The following is an 11,819-nucleotide window of genomic DNA, read 5'->3' on the forward strand; positions in this document are numbered from 1 at the left end:
TGTGGGTGGTTTAATGAGAGCCCAATAAAGACTGGCTTGGAAGCTTGGCCCACGGGGTTGGTTTGTGACGTGGGAACAAGCCCCTCGGAGGTGGTTCTGAGGCGGATGGCAGCGGGTGCTGCTTCTTCAGGTGTAGAAAAACTCATCAAAGCCCTAGGAATTTCGAGTATCCTGGTTGGGCAGCTACCCTAAGGATGAGGACCCCTGAGCCTGACATTGAAGCACTAGCATCCACTAGTGCATGATGGGAAAATCTGAGAAAGCCGATTGCTGTGCCCCAGGACATCACAGAAGCCCTGGAAGTCCAGAGATCAGAGGGGCACAGTCTTAGGAAGGTTGAGAGCTGCTGCCCTAGAATCATCCGAGTTAGCTACCTGGTGTGTCTGTGAGGAACTTCGGAGATTGGTTAACCGAGGAAGGAAAAACAACCTAAGGTAGGAAGCACCATCCTGGGGGCGGGGGCACAGGACTAAAAGCAGGAAGCTGCAGCTCAGGGAAATAAGTGTTTGTTGTGGCTACAGTCTGAGGGTTCAGCCGTCACAGTGGCAGGAACATGAGGCAGCCGGTCACGTGGAGTCCACAGTCTGGAAACGGTGAGTGAGGAATCCTGGCGCTCTCTGACTTTCTGCCTGCCTTTGGTTCCCAGCCTTCCTGACGCTGCGACCCTTTAATCCAGGTCCTCATACTGCACTGGCCCTGACCATAGCACCTTCTGTTCCCACTTCATAATTGTGATTTTGCAGCCGTTATAAACCATAATGTAAATACCTGCTACGCGGCCTCATAGGGGTCGCGACCCACAGTTTGAGAATCACTGTTCTAGAACCTGTTGCGTTACAACCAAAGTTAACCATCACTCTCTCTGACACCAAGCTCTGCCTTGACTTTGCAGGGCTCCCTAGACCCTCGAGTTCCCAAATGTTGGGGAGCGGCAGAGGCCCCCAGGGGCAGGCGGAGCTGAGGAATCTTTTTTGTCTCCTGCAGTCAGTCCCACCCACAATCTGCTCTATCATTGAAGCCTCACAGGGTTTCTGGTGTCTCCGGTTTCTACCACTGTGACAAAACACCATGACGGAAAGCAGGTTGGGGAGGAGAGGGTTTATTCGCCTTACACTTTCGCACTGTAGTCCATCGATGAAGGAAGTCAGGGCAGGAACTCAAGCAGGGCAGGAACCTGCAGGCAGGATGCTGTTGGGAGGAGAGGCCACTTGTTGGTTCCCAGCCGCCCAGCTAGCTTAGACCCCAAATAATCACACAGAAACTGTATTAATTAAATCACTGCTTGCCCATTAGTTCTAGCTTCTTATTGGCTGACTCTTACATCATAATTTAACCCATTTCAAGTAATCTGTGCATCACCACGAGGTCATGAGGTCGTGGCTACCAGCAAAGTTTCAGCACGTCTGTCTCCGGCAGCTCCATGACTTCTCTCTAACTCCACCTTCCTCCTCCCATGCTATAGGCCAAGCCAGTTCTTTATTCATTAACCAATAAAAGCAACACACAGACAGAAGGACCTCCCACACCAGGATGCAGAGGCCATGAGGGTGCTGCTTACTGGCTTGCTCTCTATGGCTTGCTCAGTCTGCTTTGTTATAGAACCCCAGACCACTCTCCCAGGATGGCTCCACCCACTATGGTCTGCACCTCCCCCATCAATCACTAATTGAGAAAATGCCTCACACCTGGATCTTTTGGCAGCATTTTCTCCATTGAGCTTCCTTCCTCTCCAGTGACTCTCTAGTCTGTGTCAAGTTGACATAAAACTATCCAACACAACTGGCAACATGAGGCAGCCAATCAAATAAGAGAGGGCTTGAAGGTCCCCGGGGATGGTGCCTCCCTCATAACCAGCAGCTTGTAAAATGAGGAACTAGACAAAATAAGAGCTGTGTGTACAACTATGGAATTCTCAAAAATGAAAAATTTAAGGAAGGAAAAGGGGTTGGGAGATCTGAGTTTGTCTCTGGCCTTAGGTAGAGATGTGACAATTCTCAACCACCTGGCAGCTGAGGATACAGCTCAGCTGGTAACGTGCTTACCTAGCACAGGTAAGGCCCTTGGTCTTAAGCCGAGTGTGTTGGCACTGCCTGTAGTCCCAGGCAGAGCAGGCGTTATCATCACCCTGGAGAGGAGCTCAGCAATCCAGAGCACTTGTTCTTGCAGAGGGCCCGAAGTCTGTTCCCGACTCCCGCACCGCGGCTCACAACCATCTGTAACTCCATTCTAGAAGATCCAACACCCTCTTCTGATCCCCGACGCCACCAAGCCCTCATACAAACATGCGGATAAAACACATGAATCTAAAAAGAAAAGGAAAACTGTCCTTGACTACACGGCAAGTCCAAGGTCAGCCTTGGATACAGAAGACTGGGTCTCAAAAGACAAAATAATAAATAAAATTCTGACTGTGTCTCAAAAGAGAATAATAAAGAAAATTCTTTGAAAAACAAAAAAATAAAACAAAACCTCCTTGGATGATTATAAGATTGCCATATAGCCAGAAGTACTCTAGTAAAGAAAAACCAAGCAATGGTTCCTCTCTCAAGAGTTCATCCAAATGGCAGGAAACCAGATCTCAAGCAAGCAGCCTGACTTAGAAGTGTTAAGGACAGAAGAAGGTGGGCTGGAGAGATGGCTCAGCAGACCAAAGTGCTCACTGCTCCAAAAGGAGACTGAATCCCAGCACCTCCTTGAGCAGGTCATACCGGCCTGGATCCACAACTCCAGGGACTTAGGCGCCCTCTTCTGGCCTCCTTGGGAACCACACACACACACACACACACACACAATAGTAAATATAAAAATAAAAGAATAATAGGAAGCGAATTTGAACCAGGATTGAATCCGGATGATCAGGAAGGGGTGTTTGTTTACGCCAGCACGGGACAGACCTCTAGTATAATCATCTTCCATCCATGTGAATCCTGATAGACACATATGTAGTTTGTGACTATATGTGGAGCTTCCCAGAACTATCACTTATAGAGCATGGGGGTGGAGGTGCTGAGGAGTGGGTGGGGTCCTGACCACAGAGGATGAAAGGTGGCTTCACTTCCACATCCACAGCCTCAGGGGAAACAGGAAGTGATGTGTGGGTCCGCCCTACACCTAACAGGAAGTGGCATGTTGGGTCTGCCCTACAACTATCAGGAAGAGATGTGTGGGTCCACCCTACATCTGGCCATCAAAACCTGGGAATGGATGGGAGGCAGACCTGGGTCTCCCCCTGCAATTAACAGTGCCTCCCCTCATTTTCTCTTCCTCATTCACTCCCAGGACAAGTATTCCTGCCCCCTCTAAGTCTCTCTTTGCCACCTTACAATCAGGGCCGTCGCCATGGGGTAGACGCCATGCCATGGGTAGATGCTACCTCCTGCTCAAAACTGCAGGCCTAGGTCTTAACCAAGCAGACTCCTTTGAGGCCTGACACAAGACCTCAAGTTTCAGGATGAGAAGGAAACATGAGTCAGACTCAGATGTGTTCCAGGAGGCCATTGTTACAACGAGGGATGGATTACAGCCCAGCCCTGTGGACTGAGAAACACTACATTTGGTTCTTTCTGAATTTGGCTCTGATCCTGAGGTCTAGTCAGTCGCAATTTCTGGGTCTTTCCTCCTCCGTTCAGGCCGCCTAGCTCCCCCCCAAACACACACACACACACACACACACACACACACACGGAAGGGCCTAGTTTCAAGAGAAGGAAGAGGCCAGCCCTCCTCCCTTAGGGCAGCCCTGAATGGACACAGGACCACCAGGCCTTGATGCCTTCTGATCCTGAGTCCCCTCCACCCACCCCTGAGACGAGATACCAGAACCTTCCACCTGTGGGTCCTTGGAGAAGATACCCTTTTCTCAGTGGGTCTCTCAAGGAAGCCATGCCCAGCCATGGGCCTGTGCCCTTCTGTGCTAAGCACCTGCCCACCCCCCCATGGACCACACCCAAATGCTCTCATGGGTTGTGTCTTTTGAAACCTAAGCCCTCTGAAGTTTTCCCGACCATCCTAACTTCGTACTGCCTGCAGTGACCACATGGAGATACTATGAAGCTAAGGCAGTCCAGAATTTGTACAACCGAGGTTTACATTTATGGTAAACTAGAGATAGAAGCAGGATTTTGACCTTACAACTGGGTACCCGGGTCACAGCTTCAGGTCAAGCTCCTCTGGCTGTTGTTGCATGTTTCATGGACCAAGGAGGAAAAGCAGAGGGAGGCAGCCTGAGTTTGAACCCCAAGACCCCCATGGTGGAAGGAGAGGACTCCTGAAAGTTGTCCTCTGTTTCAGAGGTCATGTGTTACCTGAAGCCCTTAAACACACACACACATGCACACACACATAAGTACGCACATACACAAGCGTGTGCACACACAAGGAGAGGAGGATTGCCAAATGATCACCCTGGGAGAGAGGAGAAACCGAACGGGTTTTATCTGAGCTTTGAGGTCTGTATCACGGCTCTGTATCACGGCTCAGGACACGGCTTACCTGGTACAGTGCTAGCCTAGCGTACACGAAGTCCTAGGTTCAATCCCCAGCACCCCCTAAACTGGGCACACAGTATACAGCCAGCCCTCGGGAGGTGGAGGCAGGAGGGTCAAGAGTTCAAGGGTCAGAGGTTTAGTCATCCTTTGGCTCTGAGTGGAGTCTGAGTAAGGCCCGGGGTACCAAAGACCCTGCTTCTGAAAATACATAAATAAAGGTCCTAGAGTCCTCTGACTACTTCCCTTACCAGAAAGGGGAAGAGAGAAAGGGAGAGGGACAGAGACAGAGACAACAGAAAACATTGTAATCTGATTAAAAAAAAAAAAAAAGTCTGTTCTGGGCAGCTGTCCAAAGGAAAACATTGAACTTCATCTAGTAAATTATTTTAAAATACTACCAATGGGCTTTGCAGGTGCGTGGAAGGGGGGAAGGCATTAGTAAACCGCCCATTTCCTGCCGGAGAAAGGCCTGTGGAGGTCACCCCATAAATCACACCCCGCAAGCTAATCACCTGCCTCTTCCTCAAGTCTCCTCTTGCTCAGTCAGCCTCACACAGGCAGGTGGGCAGCTCAGCGCTGGTCTGCTTTAAATCCCTTCTACCGAAGGCCTTTATCTTAAATGTTCACCACCTTCCCCCAGGCTGGCAAGACTGGCAAATGATTGACTGGCTGGAGCGGTCCTTCTGCCAGGGCAGCCTACCAGCTCCTGCCCGGGGCATCAGCTGCCTCCAGCTCCGGGGAGGTCTGGGAATTTTTCATCTCAGGCATTTTTCCGACAGAAGGTGTTTGCATAGACTTCTCATCCAGCCTAATAACTAGAGAGAAAAACAGAAGAGTTTTGGTCTAGTGGCTTCAACAGGTGTCTGAGGAAGTGGGCTTGCCTTGGGTGAGAGCTCCGTGACCTTGTCGACCGGGATCTGGGTGCAGCAAGGGGGCCCTGGGTAGCGAAGTGGAAGTGGGAATGGGGAAGTCTAGGGTTGTCCTTGGGTGTCCTTGACCCAGGCCCCTCCCTCCTGAAAGATTCTATCATGCACATTGGGTTTTGTCGTTTTAGTTTTTGAGACAAGGTCTTGCTATGTAGCCCAGGCTAGCTTTAAATCAAATCCTCTTGCCTCTGCGTTCCCAGTGCTGGAATGAATAGACCTCCACCATCTTGCCCAATGATATCACATGCTTTAACTTTTACAAAATCAAAGCTGATTAAAACCAGAATGAAACAGCAAAGAATAAAACTTAAAAGACAACAATATCAGGTGTGGAGAGGGAGGCTTAGCCACAGTTTCCAGTCGTTGTGGGAAGGAATTAGTGTGAGGATTTGGATCTGCACGCTCCACCCTCCCCTGGTGGACCTTGGAGGCAGTGATGAGTAGATTGTGCCCAGATCCTCCGTGGTAGACAGACACTTAGAACCAGGACGGGTTTCGTTCAGCTCTGCCTTCAAAGCTCACTTACTGCTCGTCCATTTTCCTCGTCAGTCCATGAACTCTGCTGTCCTGATGACATTTTTATTCCCAGGGCCATCTACTTTGTAGTTGACCAACAAGCCATCTGTGGCTGAATGTAGCTGAAAGCAGAGCTTCGTGCTGGGCAAAGGGACACTATAATTGCGTCCCTTCAGACGTGTGACTATTCTATGTTATGTCTGACTAGTTCACAACCTAAAAATCCATTTGCCCAGTGCTCCCTAGGACCACAGTGAGTGGAAAATGAGGCCTTCATTGCCACAGGCTACTCCGTGGCTGGACAACAGGTAAGGTCAAGCCTGAAGCAGAGAAGGAGGAAAGCACACAAGTAATGCATTTTCAAAGATGGGTTTTATTTTTAACTATGTAGCTGTGTGTGTGTGTGTGTGTGTGTGTGTGTGTGTGTGTGGGTGGGTGTGTGTGTGTGGGTGGGTGTGTGCAGTTGCATGCAGAAGCCAGAGAGAATGTCAGATTCCCTGGAGCAGGAGTTAAAAGAGGTTGAGAGCCGCTTGACAGGAGTGCTAAAAACAGGATTCAGGGCCTCTGCGAGAGCAATGCTCATTCTCAACCGCTCAGCCCTCCCTCCAGGCCCCAAGTCCCCATAAATTCTAAGGAGTGAGATATAAGGTACAGGTACAATCTGAAATAAGCTAGAACTAATAATGTTGAAGCAGAAGATAAATTAATGCTCAACCCTTCTAGAAATGCAAAGACAAAAGGATCTCTCTCTAATTTTTCTTATTTTAAAGAGGAGCTCAAACTACAGTAACAGCCTATCAAGGAAATTACAATAGAAAGGTCACTGTGGATCAAACCTACCAGGTGGGCAAAGCTGAAGACAGAATAGTAATAATATCTGTAAATGTTTCATGAACTATACATTTCAAGCATTCTAGGAGGAAACATAAGAGTTCATAAAAAAAAAAAACAGGAAGAGGGGGAAGAGAAGATTGACGATGAATCTAAGACTTATTACTTTCTGAAGGGCAAGGTAGAAAGTAAAAAGACAGTATGTTCAGAGGAAGGTGGTGAGGAGAGCACAAATATACACAATTAAGAGTGAAGGTCAGAGGCTGGAGAGATGGCTCAGAGGTTAAGAACACTGGCTGCTCTTCCAGAGGTCCTGAGTTCAATTCCCAGCAACCACGTGGTGGTGGTTCAACCACCTATAATGAGATTTGGTGCCCTACATGCCAGAACACTGTATTGTCGGAGTCCGGTGGCAGCCCGGACCCTAAGTTATTTCTCTGTACCAGACCCCAACATAAACTATCTCTCTGGACCAGCGTGGAGGCACGGAAATAAAGACACAGCTCACATGGCTTTATCGGGAGGGAGATTCTCAGTGATCCCTCATGAAGTCCTGAAGAATTCCTCTCACTTTATTCTCCAAACAGTCTTTATACCAAAACTTAACTGAGGGGGAAATACATTAGCATTCTGTTCCCTAGGTAACCAGGTGAATGGCGTTTTGTCATGTCCGCATCTACCTGTCTGCACTGTATGCTAGCTGTCATGTAGGCTTGAATCAGCATCTCTATCAGGCATCCTCCAAATTACAAAGAAAGGAGCAAAACCACATCCTGACCTTTTGTTAGGTAGCGACAGCCCTGTCTGGAAGGGTACGTGACCGACCTCAGATATTGACTATGGCTTTAGAGCCTGGCTGCTATACCATATAGAAATATGGGCCTACACTATATATATATATATATATATATATATATATATATATATATATATATATAATAATTCTTCAATCCCTGGGATCCACATGGTGGAAGGAGAGACCCGACTCCTATATGTTGGCCTCTGACCTCCACACATGCACTGTGGAACATACATGCCAACACATGCACAAATGCATATACACGCTAAAAAAAAGTAAAAGAAAATGTAACTAAAAAATGTTAACTTAAAAAACATACACACGAGAGCTGGGCGGTGGTGGCGCACGCCTTTGATCCCATCACTTGGGAGGCAGAGGCAGGTGGATCTCAGAGTTCAAGGCCAGCCTGGTCTACAGGGTGAGTCCAGGACAACCAGAACTACAGAAAGGAACTGTGTTTCAAGAGAAAAACAAAACAGAGGAGATGCTATCTGGGCGAGCCTGCTGGTTAATAGCCTCGGCACCTACCCCGAGCATCTAATGCCAACAGTGCGTCTCATAGCCATTTTATGCCTGGACAGTTGTGTGTCAACCTGACACACACTAAAGTCATCCGGGAGGAGGGAGCCTCAATCATGTTGTTAGCAAGCTTGTAGGGCATTTCCTTAATTAGTGACCGGTGGGGGAGGGCCCAGCCCATAGTGGGGGCCATCCCTGGGCTGGTGGTCCTGGGTTCTATAAGAGAAAAGGCTGAGCCCGTGAACAGCACCTCTTCATGGCCTCTGCATCAGCTCCTGCCTCCAGGTTCCTGCCCTATTTGAGTTCCTGTCCTGCCTCCCCTCAATTCACCCTTGGCTGTGGAGCTGGCGCACAAAGGCGGACTGAGGAGCGTTTGCTCTGAGAACAGTCTCTGCAGTCAAAGGTGGGCAAGTCCACCCTGTTCCGTCCAGGCCCTTCCTCTTAGCTCAGCACAGCTTCGTCCTGGAAACCAGAGCTGGGGTCGCATGGCCCTGGTAGTTGAGCAGAGGCAAGGGAAGCCAGAGGGAGGGTGGGGACAAACCTGGCAGCGGTGACTCAGGAGGTAGAGGTGGTTCTGGTCGCTGCCCAGCAGGGTCTGAGTATTACATGGGCCTGTAGCTAGCAGGGCTGTTTCTTCCATTTGTCTACCCGCCAGGAAACAGAAGCCTCGGATAAACCCACAGCGTTGGCCTTAGAAGAAAAAGCAGCTTCATGGGCCAGAGCCAAGAGAAAGCACAGGCCCTGTTTTGTGTCTCCTGCCAGGTGGCTCCGTAGATGTGCCTCCTGGATTTGAGATGGTCTCCTCCACCCAGGGAAGTGCGGTGGCTGGGCGGCTCGCAGGTCTGAAGGGCCCCCCTCCCCAAGGGTGTTTAGCCCCGAAAAGAAAGTCCCTGGGAAGTGGAGTTGTCTTGAGTACAGCACCATACTGTGGACTGCCGTGTGGGGCTCTGTGGACACAAGCTGAACCGGGGTGGGACTCAGTGAAGGTGAGGCCTGCCTAGGGCCGTGTGGAGAAGTGCACAGCCCTTCTGTGGGTGAGCCCCTGTCGCCAGAGGGAAGCTGAGGCTGGGCCAGAATCAGCAGCAGGGCCAGATTAACCCACAAGTGCTTTTGGTCAAGTGTATTTATTTATAGGGAAGAGACCGCCTCCATCTTTGAGGCAGTCCTAATGTTTAGTGTCTCTCATACTGGTCCAGTGTCTCTTCATGCTGAAGGTGAGGACATCTGGACCAAGGGGATTCTACTCAACATCTGGGAGGCCCAGTTAGTCACAGATGTAGGCTGCAGGCTCTGCTCTGGTCTAGCCTGGTTCAACGCACTGAGCCACATGCATTTGATCTCGGTTCCCAGCGTTGTCCAGAGCTGCTGGCTAATTTTGTGAGTCAACTCGGAGAGTCTTTTAGATGCAATTAAAAGTCAAATCCCTGGAGGCTGCAGAGATGGCTCAGAGGTTAATGGCGCACACTGCTTTCACACCAGACCCAGATCCAGGCCCCAGTTCCCCCACAAGATAGCTCACCACTGTCCACGGGATCAGACACCCTCTCCCGGCCTTCCCGGGCACCAGGTACCCATGTGGTGCACAGGGCACACATACATTCAGGCAACACACTAATATACATCAAATATTCCTAAAAAGTTAAATTCCCCAAGTCTGAGTATGCTGAGAGATCCCAAAGAGCATTGCATCTGGATTGAATTCCAGTGTGTTAGTACCGGGCTTCGAGCTAACTTTTTGTTTGGAGTGTTTGTTTGTTTGTTTTGAGATAGGGTTTCTCTCTGTGCACAACAGTGCAACAGCTCTGGCTGTCCTAGAGCTCACCTTGGTAAACCAGACTGGCCTTGAACTCACAGAAATCTGCCAGCCTCTTTCTCCCAAGTGCTAGGATTAAAGGCATTGAAGCATTTGATTCTTATCTGGGTCCCCCCACCCTCCAAGGAGCCGCAGCCTTCACAAAGCTTAGTCGTGAGAGGCCTTGGAAAACCAGACGTCTCCAGCTGAAAATTGTTTGCGCAGAGAACTCCCTCACAACTCCAGCTAAGAGGTTTGGTACAGGGAAACTGACTAGCTGAGAGGTGTAAATTGTGTAACAATAAAAGAGTTTGAAGCAACTGTCAGTTCACCAGCTGACTCCCCTGCTGTTGGGCTAAACCCGAAATTCATCTTGCAGTAATCCTGATTCTTTCACCGACCGCTGACACTGAGCAAGCAGTCTGTCCTCCATGGGGCCATGGGGATCGATCCAACAGCGGAGGGCTGACTCCCCATCCAGGCAAGCGGGGAGCTTCCTGACACCCACCCTCCCTGGTCCACGCACACCCTTCACACAGGTCAGTTCTCTGGAGCCAGGAGTCTCCCGGGCAGCTGCATCTGTATGTCCCACTTGCCTTTCTGTGCTGTATCCTCCAGCGGTCTCAGCTCCCCAGAGGGTAGCCCTCTGGCTGGCTGTACTGGTCCCTCTGGGAGTTGGGTGTTAACTGCCTGGCTCACCCACAGAGGCTGACTCTGAATGACCAAACCCACACGTGGGTTGATTTTATCTAGCTTTCTGAGCAAAGCAGGCTGGGGTTCAATGGTGAGGCTACCAGATCCACCACGCTAGGGTGGTAGGTGGGGATGGGGTGGGAAATAAGAAGGGGATTGCTGGGGAAGGGGACACCAGGGAAGGGATACTGCCAGGACCTCACACTCCCCCCCCACCAATTCACATTTTCCCCAAGGCCAGAACAGGGGCCAAGGAACCTGGAGTAAATCCCACCTGAAATGCCTCTGGAGGTCATCTGAGGGCACCAAGTCAGGTGAGTACTCAGAAACAAGTACCTGGGGTGATCGGTGCTGAGTACTCCTTGCCACACTTTTACCGCCCCGTCAGGTTCTGCTAGTGAGGGGACATCCCATGCAGGACACAAGGTAGAGGCCACACTGAAGAAATGGCCTCCTCAACCACCACCCAGGCTGCTGAGAGGGCCCCGCAGGCAAAGGTGCCTGCTGCCAAGCCTGGAGACCTGAGTTCAATTCTCAAGACCCACGCTGTCAAAAGAAGAGAACCAATTGCCAGATGTTCTCTAACCTCTGCATGTGCAGAGATCACGTGCACAGGGATCTCTCTCTCTCTCTCACACACACACACACACAAACACACACACACACACAAATGTACAAAACCAGAGGAAGGGTAAATGCAGCAATGAGCATTCACGCGTTCCACCCATAATCTTCCCACATGCATGTCTAGGTCTGGCCACCAGGGCCTTAAGCTAGTGAGAGAGCTCTCTGGCCTTGCCTGCTACAGGGCCAAGCAGGATAGCCCTCAAAGCCTCCCAGCAGATTCAAGGGGCAGAGTGACCTCCAGTGGCCATTGGGAGCACTGCATGCTCTCACTTGAATTTCTCATTTGTGGGAAGGAGGCTGCTGCCATCTTTTCTCCTCGGGGTTATTAGCTCAGCATTCAAGTGTGTGAAGTCCCTCAAATGAAGGGACCCAGTGCAGATCAGGTTTCCTAGTCTCAGAAGCGCCATCAAAAAGAGGAGTTAGCCAGGCGGTGGTGGCCAGCTCTCAAGAGGCAGAGGCAGGCGGATCTCTGAGTTTGAGGCCAGCCTGGTCTACAGAGTGAGTTCCAGGACAGCCAGGGCTACACAGAGAAACTCTCTCTCAAAACACAAAAAACAAAACAAAAAGGTGTTAGCCTAGCACCACAGAGTCCCTGTGGAAAGAATGTCAGAACAGGGTCAACAGGAGGC

Source organism: Chionomys nivalis, chromosome 3 (assembly GCF_950005125.1).
Source record: "Chionomys nivalis chromosome 3, mChiNiv1.1, whole genome shotgun sequence".
NCBI lineage: Eukaryota > Metazoa > Chordata > Mammalia > Rodentia > Cricetidae > Chionomys > Chionomys nivalis.